At 43.2% G+C, this 15,037-nt stretch overlaps 1 protein-coding gene across 6 annotated transcripts in view; it reads left to right on the top strand.

Annotated features, from left to right (window-relative positions):
* pcloa (piccolo presynaptic cytomatrix protein a) overlaps positions 1-15,037 on the top strand; it is a 528,901-nt gene that overhangs the window by 346,940 nt on the left and 166,924 nt on the right. The gene's annotated exons all lie outside the window — the stretch shown is intronic.

Here is a 15,037-nt window from a genome sequence, read left to right as displayed (position 1 = left end):
AACATGAGAGAGAAAACCATTATTTATCACATGGATTTTTTAAAACATTGAAAAAAATTGGAAATTATTGATCACGTCATTCTTCATTTTAAATATTCTGAGACCATTTAAATACAATCAAACTTCAAAATATTTTCAGATTTTTGTACTGCTCAGTATCAATAGTTTTGTCTTTCTCCCAGGTTACACATTCGAATAACACCAAGCTCATTTAACAGTCATCTTGGGTCATTGAATCCTTTATTAAAATAATAGCAAATATGTGATTATTTCATGTCTGGAACTAATTATTTTACATAATTTACATGAATAACTACAGTTTCATTGCAACCAAAACTTAGTCAGGTTTTCACGATTTCATGTATTTGTTAGCCTCAAAAGCTCCAATGTAATCAGACCAATACTTTCTTCAATGTAGTAGAAAAGAGAACAAAAATCAAAAGCACATGCTTGTCAAGAAAAGGTAAGTTATATTGACTTATAGTCTTTCTTCAGGCTATTTTTAAAAGAATTTTCTAAAAAAAACTGATGACAGTTAAACTTCCACAATGAAACAATCTCAATAATGGTCACACAAGGCAAAAAGGCTGAATTTTCTGCTGTTTATAGCTCTGATTCAACCACACATACATTTCAGAGACAATAGATTCTGAAAGCAGTGCACTAGAGGGGAAAGACTTTTCTGCAATGGACCCAAGGTCTGGACATGAGGGGAGTGGAGCAGGAGATAGCAGGCAGCCAGACATCCAGGGTCTAATCACCAAAAAAGTTAAATGTTGAGGGAATTGTTCTTCAGAAGCACAAATAGAAAATACTGGAAACGCTCAGGTCCGACGACATCTGTGGAAAGAGAAGCAGCTAATGTATCAGGTCAAAGACCCTTCATCAGAACTGGGAAAGAGATAAAACACAGCTAGTTTTCAGTAGCAGAGAAGGTGGGAAGGGATGGGTAGAATAAAGGGAATATCTCTGATAGGGAGAGACCAAATGAGTTAATGTAGCAATAGAGTAGTAGTTAGAATCAGACTATTGCTCCTTTGTCTATTAAAGTACAAAGTTGTATAACATACCCTACAGGCCAACTTTTCAGAGAGAAAAGAAAATCTGAGCCAAAATGACACCAAGCAGAAATGGCCAATTCTGATGCAGACAGACAGAAAGGGCAAGTTACCTAAAGTGGGAGAAGGCAGCAACATGCCCAGATGGCAGATGAGATTCCTTAAACTTGTGTTGGGCTTCATTGTAACAGTACAGGAGGTCACAGACAGAGGTCAACATGGGAGTGTGATGGAGATTTAAAGTGCCAACACAATATGCAAAAAAGCATAATCTGATTCTAACTGCTACATTAACTCATTTGATCTCACCCCAGAGATATTCCTTTTGTTCTACCCAACCCTCCTACACATTCTCTGCTACAAAACTAACCCATTTTTTTCTCTGCCCAAGTTCTAACAAAGTATTGGATCTGAAACAGTGACTATTTCTTTATTCACAGATGCTGCCTGATCTGCTGAATGTTTCCAGCACTTCCTGTCTATATTTCAGATTTCCAACATGCATTTTTTGATGTTCTTCAGGAATTACAGGTGAAGGATCATTGGCTGAGGACTGTCAAGGTCCAGGTGGGCAAGGATTGTGGCTGGTGATTGGGCCTTCCCTCAGGACATTCAAGAGATCAATGGGTCAAAGCCTAAGCCTTGGAGGGTTGGGATATCAGAAGGACCTTTGGGGCAGGGGCAGGGCGGGTCATGATCAAGTCTGAGGTTGCCGGGTTGGGGGTCAAAGGTTCAGAGGGTCCGGTAAGGTGTGGGGGATAGTGTTGGCTAGAGACTGGACCAGGTTATCAGGTACAAGATCTGTGGGTCAAGGGGCAAAAATCTGAGCAATGTTTGGTGAGAAGGGTAGTAAGGGAGGTGTTAAAGGATGAAAGGCAAGTAAAGAATTTATCTAAAGCTGCTCCAATCTAGTCTTGTGTTAATGACCAAAAAGAATTGTTCCCCAGTCGATTTGATCCATGTTCTCCCACTCTGCTAAGTAAGTGTTGCAGGAACAAAGAGGCATATGTAAGGTTTAGGAAGCTGAAATCAGACATGGCCCTTGAGGAATTTACATTATGAGCTGGAGGAAGGAACAGTATGTAAGGTTTGTAAAGTATATAACAGTATGAAGAATAGGAGGGTGACCAGGGTGAGGGTAGGACTGATCAGCGATAAAAGAGGAAACGTGCCTGGAGTCGGAAGAGGTAGGGGAGGTCCTTACTGAATACTTTGCTTCAGTATTCACCAGAGAGAGAGAGACCGTGATGTTTGTGAGGATGGCGTATGACAGACTGATACGCTGGGGCATATCCATGTGAGGAAAGCGGATGTGCTGGAACTCTTAAAAAACATTAGGATAGAGAAGTCATCAGGGCCACATGGGATATGTCCAAGGTTTTACAGGAAGTGAGGGAAGAGATTGCTACACCTTTGGCAATGATCTTTGCATCCTTCCCCTCAGATCCCCTGTAAATCTCTTCCCCTTATGATTCTATGGTTCTTACCCTAAAATGTATGTCCTCTAGTTTTTATATACCTTTGATATGGGGAAAAGGTTCCTGCAGTCTACCCTATCTGTACCCCTGTATTTTATGTACTCAATCATGTCTGTCTTAACATTCTCCACTCCAGGGAGAACAGAACTAGCTACTCCATTCTCTCCTCATAACTGAACTGCAACATCCTGGTGAATCTTCTCTGCACCCCTTCCAGCACGATCACATCCTTCCTATAGTGTGCTGACCAGTACTGCATGCAGTGCTCCAGCTGAGGTCTGACCAATGTTTTATATCTGTATTCGGTGCCCTGACTAATGGAGACCAGTACATCCCTTATGCCTGCAATATGCCAATGTTCACAATGAATAAAGATAAATCTGAACCTAACCCTAACCCTAAGACATTTCTGGGGTTTTCATGCACATCCACAGAATACTCCTGCCAATATAACTTTCATAGCATCTATGCATTTTGCTTCTGTGCAACCTAAAGTGTTCCTCTAGGAATGGGTCCCGGCCCTCCCACTCAATCTAAATTAAGTGGCTACCCTTTAAGATATTGACCTTCTGACTCCCACCGATCCATAAAGCTTATAACCTTTACCCAGCTCAACACCCCTTCCCACCAATCATCCAGTACATCCACAACTGACATTGATTATCACACACCAATCTACAGACCTGTCAGTTACCTGAAATTTCCCATTGATCACCTGATGAGTCCTTCCCTCACCCACAAGTGCAGTAATCACATATTTTCCCCACCACTGAGTGTGGCCAGCTGACCCTCATCCTACAGCCCCATCTTTCAATTTTCAACCCTCCACCCCATCCTTGTGCTTCTCACCCACATCCAACCCTACCCTCTTCCCTGGTCCAAGCCTCTTCCCTGTCTAACTAAGTTTCTTTGCACTTTCTATTCTGCAGCAGTGTTAAAAGGTATTGGTATTGGTTTATTATTGTCACTTTTACCGAGGTACGGTGAAAAACTTGTCTTGCATACCGATCGTACAGATCAATTCATTACACAGTGCAGTTACATTGGGTTAGTACAGAGTGCATTGAGGTAGTACAGAGTGCATTAATGTAGTACAGGTAAAAACAATAACAGTACAGAGTAAAGTGTCACAGCTACAGAGAAAGTAGATCATGAGGTCAGAGCCCATCTCATGGTATAAGGGAACCGTTCAATAGTCTTATCACAGTGGGGTAGAAGCTGTCCTTAAGTCTGGTGGTACGTTCCCTCAGGCTCCTGTATCTTCTACCCGATGGAAGGGGAGAGAAGATACAGGAGCCTGAGGGCACGTACCGGGTGGGTGGGGTCTTTGATTATGCTGGCTGCTTCACCAAGACAACGAGAAGTAAAGACAGAGTCCAAGGAGGGGGGGCTGGTGTCCGTGATGCACTGGGCTGTGTCCACAACTCTCTGCAGCTTCTTGCGGTCCTGGGCAGAGCAGTTGCCATACCAAGCCATGGTACATCCAGATAGGATGCTTTCTATGTTGCCTAGATAAAAGTTGGTAAGAGACAAAGGGGACAAACCAAATTTCTTTAGCCTCCTGAGTAAGTAGAGGGGCTGGTGAGCTTTCTTGGCCACGGCCTCTACGTGATTTGACCAGGACAGGCTGTTGGTGATGTTCACTCCCAGGAACTCGAAGCTCTCAACCTCAGCACCGTTGATGTGGACAGGTGCATGTACACCGCCCCCTTTCCTGAAGTCAATGACCAGCTCTTTTGTTTTCTTGACATTGAGGGAAAGGTTGTTGTCATGACACCATTCCACTAAGCTCTCTATCTCCTTCCTGTACTCCGACTCACCGCTGTTTGAGATACGGCCTACAACGGTGGTATCATCTGCAAACTTGTAGCTGGAGCTAGAGCAGAATCTGGCCACACAGTCATGAGTGTATAGGGAGGAGAATAATTGTGCCAGAGGTATTGCTGCCTATCCTCACTGATTGCGGTCTGTTGGTAAGAAAGTCAAGGATCCAGTTGCAGAGGGAGGTGTTGAGTCCTGGGTTCCAGAGTTTGATGACAAGCTTGCTTGGGATTATTGTATTGAAGGCAGAACTGTAGTTAATAAACAATAGTCTAACGTAGGTGCCTTTACTGTCCAACACCTACCAACACCTTCCTTTGTATAAGGCTGATTCCATGCTGCCGAATGTCTTGGGCCCTATTGAATTTGCAAACAGCAAATTCATGATGAAATCTGTCCAGAACACATCATGTAATGAATGATTAACGCACCTCTGTTCAATGGGAATTCTAAATCGTTCACTCTCCAGTACTGCATGCCTCTTTAATTAATACCGCCACACCTCCTTCCATCACCATCTTTCTTTTTACTCTTTATATTTCCATAAGAACATTTATAGAATATTTCTATTCCAGTTCTCTATTACTGCCACAATACCATGTTTTCATGTGACTATTTGCATCTGTAGATCAACAACCTTATGTACCTCTCAAGGTGCATTCATATCATGCGCAGCTCTCCAAGCTTCTCTGTCCAAGAGGACATGGAGGCGCAGTCAGTGTTTATTCATGACAGAGATCAACAGATTTTTTGATATAAAGAGAATCAAGTAAGGTGGGTTTGTGTAGGTAACTGACACTAAACAAAACAATCAGGCATGATTTTACTGAATGGCAAAGCTTGTGTGAGAGGTTGAATGACCTAATCCTTCTGTTTTTTATGTTCCTGATACCTTTCTTAACCCACCCCCGTGTACTACTAAAAGCAACAGCACAGGTGCTGGAAATCTGAAATGAAAACAGAAATTGCTGGCAATACACAGCAGGTCAGGCAGCATCTGTAGGGAAAGAAATAGAGTTAATATTTCAGGTTAATGACCTTTGGAAGACAAGCGTGTTTTAATTTGCAGAGAAAGTAAGAGTGGAGTGTGCAGAGAAAATGTTTCCGAGAGTTTTTTGATGAGCTAACTGAGAAGGATGATGAAGAAATTCAATTGATATAGCCTATATGGGCTCTCAGAAGGCACTTGAACAAATGCCACACAACAGGCTTGGCATCAAGATTGAAGTTCCTGAAATAAAAGCGATAGAGTCATAGAGCACAGAAATGGGCCATTTGGCCCAACTCATGCATGCCAATCAAGATGCCCATCCAAGCTAGTCATACTGCCTGTGTTTGGTCCATATTCCTCTAAACCTTCCCTATCCATGGACCTGTCCAAGTGTCTTTTAAATGTTGTTAATGTACCTGCCTCAACTACTTCCTCTGGCAGCTCATTCCATATACTGACCACCCTCTGGGTGAAAAAGTTGCCCTTCAGCTTCCTATTAAATCTCTCCCCTCTCACCTTAAACCTACACCCTCTAGTTCTTAATTGCCCAACCCTGGGAAAAAAGACTATGTGCATTGACCCTATCTATGCCGCTCATGATTTCATGCACCTCTATAAGGTTACCCCTCAGTCTCCTACACTTCAAGGAGTAAAGTCCTAGCCTACCCAACCTCTCCCTACTACCCAGTCCCTTGACAACCGGCAACATCCTCATAAATCTTTGGATCACTCCTGGTGCCACGTGCTAGTGAGGACAGAAATAGAAAGAGAGAACAGATGAATGCATGGTGGTGGGGGGTAGGGTTTCAAGTCCTTGGATCATTGGAATCTCTCCTGGGGCAGGGAAGACCTTTACAAGGGGGGTAGGTTGTACTTGAACTAGAAGGGAACCAATATCCTGGCAGGGACGGTCGCTGGTGCTACTCAGGACAGTTGAAACTAGTTTGGCAAGAGGGTGGGATTTCAACTTCCCTAATATAGTCTGGGACTTCCTTAGTGCAAGAGGTTTAGCTGGGGCAGAATTTGTTAGGTGCATCCAGAAGGGTTTCTTAAATCACCCACGACAAAAACCCTGTTGTTTTCACATCTTTCCCTAATCTGTTCCTCAACGTCCCAGTGGCTATTGGGGGTTTTATTTCATTTCATCAGAGTGATGGTTTGCACCTGAGCTGGAGGGGGATCAATATCCTGGTGGACAGATTTGCTAGTGCTGCTAGGGAGAGTTTGAAGTAGATTGGTGGGGGGAGGGATCCAAATCAGAAGTGAAGCAGATTGGAGGCTGGAAGTTCAATGACTATAAAGCCAGTAGTCGAGACAGGTGTCAGCAGCATGACAGGGAGTGAGGAAAGACTGTTGGATTAAATTGCATTTATTTCAATGCAAGAGGCCTGACAGGTAAAACGGATGAACACAACTCCTTAAATTTTAAGATCACTTTGAATAAGGATAAGTTTGGACCTTTAGGGAGAGTACTAAATTGGGGCAGGGCAAACTATGAGAGTATTAGAGAGGGGCTAGGGAGACAAGGATGGCAAAGTAGAAGAACTTTGGATGATGAGAGAGGTTGTGAACTTAGTCAAGAAGTGAAATGAAGCGTAAGCAAAGTTTGAGAAGCTAAATCGAACAGGGACCCTGAGGACCTGAGGAATCTAAAGAAACCAGAAAAGAACTCCAGCAAGGTGCTAGGAGAGCCGGGGCGGGGGATGGCCTGCAGGGAGGCATGAAAAATCCTTGGCAAGTAGGATTAAAGAGAATCCCATGGCATTTGATACATACATTAAGTACAAGAAGATAACTGGGGAGAGGATAAGACCACTTAAGGATGAAAGGGGGGGGGGGGACATGTGCTGAGAGGTGGAGGATGTGGACGAGGTCCTAAATGAGTATTTTGCATCACAGGGAAGGACATGGAGGATAGCGAGAGTAGTGTCGGGTGTACTAATATGCCAGCGCATCTTGAGATAAAGACAGAGGTAGTGTTTGGTCTCTTGAAGAATGTTAAGATGGATAAGTTCCCAGGGCCTAATGGGATAAACCCAAGTTATTCAGGGTTTGGAGATGAGATTGCTGGGGCCTTGAACAAGATTTTTGTGTCCTCTCTAGCCAAAGACAAGGTCCCAGAGGATCGGCAAGTAGCTAATGTTGTTCCTTTGTTCAAGAAGGGAAATAGAGATAATCCTGGAAACTATAGACCGGTGAGTCTCACAACAGTGGTAGGGAAGCTATCGGAGAGGATTCTTAGAAATTAGATTTATGAGCATTTAGGAAAGCATTGCCAAACTAGGGACAATCAGCATGGCTTTGTGCGGGGTAAATTGTTTCTTACTAACTTGATTGAGTTTTTCAAGGAGGTGATGAAAGTGATCGATGAATGTAGAGCTGTGGATGTTGTCTACACGGATTTTAGTAAGGCGTTTGACAACGTTCCTCATGGTCAGCTCATCCAGAAGATTATGATGCATTGAATCCCTAGCGATCTGGCTGTTTGGATTCAGAATTGGTTTGCCCATAGAAGACAAGAGGATAGTGGTTGATGGGACTTATTCTGGCTGGGAGTCTGTGACTACTGGTGTTCCGCGGGGATCTGTACTGGGACATCTGCTGTTTGTGATGTATATAAATGACCTGAATGAAAATGTGAATGGGTGGTTTAGTAAGTTTGCAAATGACACAAAGATTGGTGGTGTTGTGGATTGTGTAGAAGATTGCCAAAGGATACAGAGGGATATAGATCAGTTGCTGATATGGGTGGAGAGATGGCAGATGGAGTTTAATCTGACCAAGTGTGAGGTGTTGCACTTTGGGAGATCAAAAGTAAGGGGAAAGTACACAGTTAATGGCAGGACGCTTAACAGTGTTGATATACAGAGGGATCTTGGGGTCCAAGTGCATAGCTCCCTGAAAGTGGCTGTACAAGTTGATAGGGTGGTAAAAAAGGCATATGGCATGCTTGTCTTTATCAGTCAAGAGTCAGTAAGTTATGTTGCAGCTTTATAAAACTCTGATTAGGCAGCATCTGGAGTATTGCATTCAGTTCTGGTCACCCCATTGCAGGAAGAACGTGGAGGCTTTGGAGAGACTGCAGAAGAGGTTCACCAGGATGCTGCCTGGATTTAGGTGGCATGTGCTATAAAGAGAGATTGGACACACTAGTGTTGATTTCTCTGGAGTGGCGGAAGCAGAGGGATTCTGAGAGACATAGGTAGAGTAGACAGCCGGTATCTTTTCCCAGGGTTAAAATGTCTAATACTAGAGGGCATGCATTTAAGGTGAGAGGAGGTAACTTCAAAGGAGGTAACTTCAAAGGAGATGTTCAGGGCAAGTTTTTTTTTACCTAGAAAGTGGTGGGTGCCTGGAATGTGCTACTGGGGTGGTGGTGGAGGCAGATATGATAGAGGTATTTAAGAGTTCTGTAAATATTCCATGAATATGCAGAGAATGGACAGATATGGACCATGTGCAGGCAGAAGAGATTAGTTTAATTAAGCGTCATTAGCTTAATTAGTTTGGCACAACATTGTGGGCCGAATGGTTCCTGTACTGTTCTGTGTTCTAAATCTTTTCTGTACTCTTTCTGGCTTAAAGGCATCTTTCCCATAGCAGGGTGGTCAAAACTGAACACAATACTCCAAGTGAGGCCTCACCAACACCTTGTACAACTGCAACATAACATCCCAATTCCAAATCTCAATGCCCTGACTGAGAAGGCCAGCGTGCCAAAAGCATTCTCTGCCACACTGCCTACCTGTGTCACCACTTTTAGCTGCATTATGCTCTGACTCTGTCTATGCCAACTTTGATGCCAATCCAAACTAATCCTGTCTGTCTGCACATATTCTACATCCCTCCATCCCTGCCTGTTCATGTGCCTGTCTAAATGCCTTTGTAGATGTTGCTATTGTATCTGTTTCCACCACTTCCCCTGGCAGTGTGTTGCGGGCACCTACTACTCGCTGTCTTTATTATAAAAAAAACTTGCCTTGTAACTCCCCTTTAAGCTATCCCCCTCTAACCTTAAATCTATGTCCTCTAATATTTAACATTTCCACCTTGGAGGAAAAAGACTCTATCTACACTATCAAATCCTCTTATAATTTTATATACTTTATCAGGTTGCCCAAATGCTTCAGAGTAAACAATCCAAGTTTGTCCAAACTCAAATCTCAAATCCATAGTCTCAAATCCAGGCAACATCCTGGTGAACCTGTTCTGCACCTTCTCAAAAGCCTCCATATCCTTCCTTTAATGTGGTGACTGGAACTTCACACAATACTTCAAATGTGGCCTAACCAAAGTTCTATATGACTGCAACATGACTTCCCAACTTTTATACTCAACACCCAGACCAATGAAGACAAGTATGCCAATTGCCTTCTTTACCACCATATCTACTTGTATTACAACTTTCAGGGAGCTATGGACTTACACCCCAAGATCTCTCTGTACATCAATGTCTGAAGAATTCTGCCGTTTACAGCATTTTCCTCTCGCATTTGACCTCCCAAAGTGCAACATCACTCACTTGTCCGGATTAAACTCCATTTGCCATTTGACAACCTTCCTCACTATCCAAAACTCCACCAATTTTTGTGTTGTCTGCAAACTTGCTAATCAGCCCACCTACATTTTCATCCAAATGATTTCTATACCTATAAAATAACTGAGGTCCCAGCACTGATACCTGCGGAACACTACTGGTCACATATCTCCAGTCAGAATAACACCCGCTTCACCATTGTCTTCTATGGCCGAGCCAATTCTGAATCCCATCTACCAAGTCCACATGAATCCCATGTGCCTTAATCTTCTGGATCAGCCTGCCATGTGGGGCTTTGTTGAAAGCTTACTAAAGACCATGTAGACAACATCTACTGCCCTGCTCTCATCAATCATCTTTGTCGCCTCCCCAAAAAAACTCATTCAAGTTTGTAAGAGATGACCTGCCCCACACAAAGCCATGCTGACTATCCCTAATAAGTCCATGCTTTTCCAGACACAAGAAGCTCCTATACCTAAGAATTTTCTCCAGTAATTTCCCTGTCACCAGCCTTTAATTTTCTGGCTTATCTCTATTGCCCTTAAACAGAGAAATAATATTGGCCTAGTAGTCCAAATGAAGCATCTCGACCCAAAATGTCATCTGTCCATTTCCACCCACAGATGCTGCTAGACCCTCTGAGTTCCTCCAGCAGTTTGTATTTTGCTCCAGATTCCAGCATCTACCGTCTCTTGCATCTCCTGCCTTGCAGTGTGCAATTAACCTTTTCCCAATTTAGCAATTTCCCCCAAGATACAATCTCATCCATAACTATCTGAAAACTTGTGGAGTTATGGTTCACTGTTCACAAAATGCTCTCCCACTGAAACACTGCTCACCTCATTTCCCACTCCAAGGTACAGTATGGTCCCTTCCATGGTTGGACTATCTACATATTGCATCAAGAAACCCTCCCGGATATACCTAACAAATTCTGTCCCACTTCAGCCTTTGGCACTAAGGGACTCTAAATCAATAGAGCATAGAACATAGAACCATACAGCACTGGACAGGCCAGTCAGCCCATTATGTTGTGCCAATCTTGATGCCAATTTATACAAAATGTCTTCCTGCTGTTTATCATCCATATCCCTCCATTCCTTTTATATTCATGTATCTATCTAAAAGCCACTTAAACTCCATCAAACTGCCTGATTCTACTGATGCCCCTAGTAAACCATTCCAGGCACCTATAACTCTCTGCGTTTATATATAAAAAAAAACTTGCCCCTCATGTCACCTTTAAACTTCCCATATTGGGGGAGTTAAAGTCACCCACAACTACAGTGTTTCTTTTACCTCTTTCTATAATCTGCTTACACATCTTCTCCTCTATTGGGAGTTCTGTAGTATAACCCCATAACAATTGCACCTTTCTTATTCCTGAGCTCTATGCATATTGCCTCACTGGATGAACCCTTCAGGATGCCCGCTCCAAATGCAGCTGCGACATTCTCCCTGATCAGTAGTACAACTCCCCCACCTCTTTTATATCTCTCTCTATCTCATCTGAAACACCTGAACCCTGGAATGCTGAGCTGCCAGTCCTGCCCTTCTCTCAACTACGTTTCTGCAACGGCTACAACATCATAGTTCCGAGTTCTAATCCAGGCTCTAACTTCATCTGCCTTACCCATAATGCTCTTTGCATTGAAATAAACACACTGCAGCCCATCAGCCCCACAATGTTCATACAAGGGTTGCCAGCCGATAGTTACCTGGCTTATCCCTGCTGCCCTTCTGAAATAAAAGAGGAACATCAGCTATCCTGTCTTCTGGTACCTCACCCATGGCTAATGAAGATAAAAATCTGTCAGGCCCCAGACATCTCTTCCCTTGCTTCTCATTGCACACTGCAGTATATCTTATCCAGCCCTGGGGATTTATCAACCTTCATGTGTCTCGTGACATCGAGTACATCCTCTTTCTTAATTACTGACCTGCTTCAGATTATCCACAAACCCTTCCAGAACTCATTAACTTCCAAGTACTTCTTGCTGAATACAAATGAGATATATTCATTTTGGACCTCACTCACATTCCCTGGCTCAACACTTAGATTACCCTTTTGGACCTAAAGGACATACTCTTTCCCTGGCTACCCTCTTGCTCCTGATATAGAATGTCGTTTGATTCTCCTTAGAGTCATAGAGTAATACAGCACAGAAACAGGGCCTTTGGTCCAACAAGTCCATGCCAACCACAGCATCCTCCCTGCTAGTCCCAGTTGCCTGCATTCGGCCCATAACCCTCCAAGCCCCTCCCCTCCATGTACCTATCCAATGCCTCTTTCATGTTGCAGTTGCACCCAACTCGATCACTTCCTCTGGCAGCTCATTCCAGGTACTCACCACCATCTGTGCAAAGAAGTTACCCCTCAGGTCTCTTTTAAATCTCTCCGCTCTTATCATGTATCAAATTTGCAGATGACATAAAGATTGGGGGTGTAGTGAACAGCGAGGAAGGCTATCAAACGTTGCAAAGTGATCTGGACCAGCTGGGAAAATGGGCTGAAAAATGGCAGATGGAATTTAATGCAGACAGTGTGAGGTGATGCACTTTGGGAGGACGAACAAGGATAAGACTTACACAGTGAATGGTAGGGCACTGAGGTGTGCGGTAGAACAAAGGGACCTGGGAATACAGACCCATAATTCCTTGAAAGTGGCATCACAGGTAGATAGGGTCATAAAGAGAACTTTTGGTACATTGGCCTTCATAAATCAGGGCATTGAGGACAGGAGTTGGGATATTATTTTGAAGTTACTCAAGACATTGGTGTGGTCGAATTTTTAGTATTGTGTGCAGTTCTGGTCACCTACCTGCAGGAAAGATATCCATAGAACCATAGAACAATACAGCACAATACAGGCCCTTCAGCCCACCATGTTGTGCCGACCTTCAAACCACTCCTAAAACTATCTAACCCCTTCCTCCCACATATCCCTCTATCTTAAATTCCTCCATATGCTTATCTAACAATCTCTTGAACTTGACCAACGTATCAGCCTCCACCACCACCCCAGGCAGTGCATTCCATGCACCAACAACTCTCTGGGTGAAAAACCTCCCTCTGACATCTCCCTTGAACTTCCCACCCATTACCTTAAAGCCATGCCCTCTTGTATTGAGCATTAGTGCCCTGGGAAAGAGGCACTGGCTGTCCACTCTATCTATTCCTCTTAATATTTTGTATACCTCTATCATGTCTCCCTCATCCTCCTTCTCTCCAATGAGTAAAGCCCTAGCTCCTTTAGTCTCTCCTCATAGTCCGTGCTCTCTAATCCAGGCAGCATCCTGGTAAATCTCCTCTGCACCCTTTCTAATGCCTCCACATCCTTCCTATAATGAGGCGACCAGTACTCTAATTGATTGCCCTGTAATAACTGAGCTTTTCCTTATTCCCTTCTTTGAACAAGAGTAATATTCTCCATTCTCCATATTTCTGGCACCATCCCTACATCCAAAGTACATCAGAAGATTATTTTCAGTGTTCTACAATTTCCCTCTGTACATCCCTCAGAATCCGAGAATGCATCCCATCTGGTCCTGGTGACTTACCAATCAACCTTTCTGGTACCGCTGTGTTCTGTGTTATTAATTGTAGAAGGCTCAACCATTTTGCTTTCATTATTACTTGTGAAGAAGATCCTTTAGGAATCTGTTCCTCAATGCTCCCTGTGGCCCTACCATTCATAGTGTATGTGCTGCCCCTGTACACCAAGGTCCCTCTGTTCCTCAGTACTCCCTACTGAAATCATCCACTTTGGTAGAAAAAATAGAAAGTCAACATGTTTTGAAAAGGGTGAACGATTGAAAGGTGTCAGTATTCAGAGGAACTTGGGTGTCTTTGTTCATGGATCACTGAAGATTGCTATGCAGACACAGCAGACAATTAGGAAGGACTTTATTGCAAGAGAATTAGTGTCATGGAGGAGAGCAGTCTTGGACCAGTTGTATAAAAGCAAGATAAGATTACTTCCAGAATATTGTGTCCTGGTCTGTTTGCCCTACCTAATAAAGGATATATTGCAATTAAGCTCCCAGTAGTGTGGTGAAGTTTCCAAGTCGACAATGGGCTGTAGGTCAGAAGATCAGTAGTTCAGCAATAGCCCAGGGACTCTGCCAACCTGGCCAACCTCCAACCAGAGACAAAGGTAAATACTTGCAGCTACACCATGGTAATTTTGGCAGCTTGATCTCTGGTATCTTGAGTAATAAATATGTGCAAATTACAACTTTTTATTTTCATTATCTGATAGAGAGCTATTGCTTTCTATAATGTCTTTCACTTTATGTTCAGGTGCCTAACATTTAAGATAAAGTCAATATATCTAGTTCCAGTGCAAGTTCATTGATTTTACACATTAATTCATTTTCTTTCTCTGCAGATGCTTTTTGATCTGCTGAGTATTTCCAGCATTTTCTTTTTTCTTTCGTAGCTAGAGCCATTTTGTAAGACCTGTTAAGATCAAGGCAACCATCAACATTTTCCATAGGAAGTAGAACATTGGTAAAGTTTGGCAAGTTCAGGAATTTCTGCTGTCGCACAGGAGGACGGAGTGCATCACATTCAGCTCTGTTGGCATTCAGTATTAGGCAGTGTGAACATGATGCAGGGTGCTAGTGACTGCTCTCACATTGCAGTGAGGGTGTCGTATGTGAATTACAGGATACGCCACTGAATGTGCAAGTAGTGTGCAATGATGGCTCCCTAATAGCATGCTGCAGATTGATAAACATTGTAGATGTACATCATTCCATTCCAGAAAGAGCCAAAGGCAAAAACATTCATGGGTGCTGCGACCTTCAGTGTTTAAAGCCTTGCTCTTCAGCAAGTCTTTGGCTGCATACACTCACAGCAATGCAAATTCAGCTTCTGCACCAGTTATCTGAAGAGCAGGAATGGATAGGGAACAATGAAGGAAGGAGCCCTTGACTGGCCAGAAAGTCTTTGACTAATCACATTGTGCTATTAAGAAGCACAAACCAAAATTCCACATTTTACTTTACTAAAGCCAAAATTAAAGGCTCTTTGCCAGAACACATGCAGTATTCACAAGATAGATGAATTGTGGGCACAAAGAATTAAATGGCTGTGATCTGGTAATAATTACAGAGATCCAGATGCAGAGTGATGAAAGCTAGGAAC

The sequence above is a fragment of the Pristis pectinata genome, chromosome 19 (genome assembly GCF_009764475.1).
Source record: "Pristis pectinata isolate sPriPec2 chromosome 19, sPriPec2.1.pri, whole genome shotgun sequence".
Lineage (NCBI taxonomy): Eukaryota > Metazoa > Chordata > Chondrichthyes > Rhinopristiformes > Pristidae > Pristis > Pristis pectinata.
Note: the sequence above shows the minus strand (reverse complement) of the source record. Positions and strands in the feature narration are given on the sequence as shown.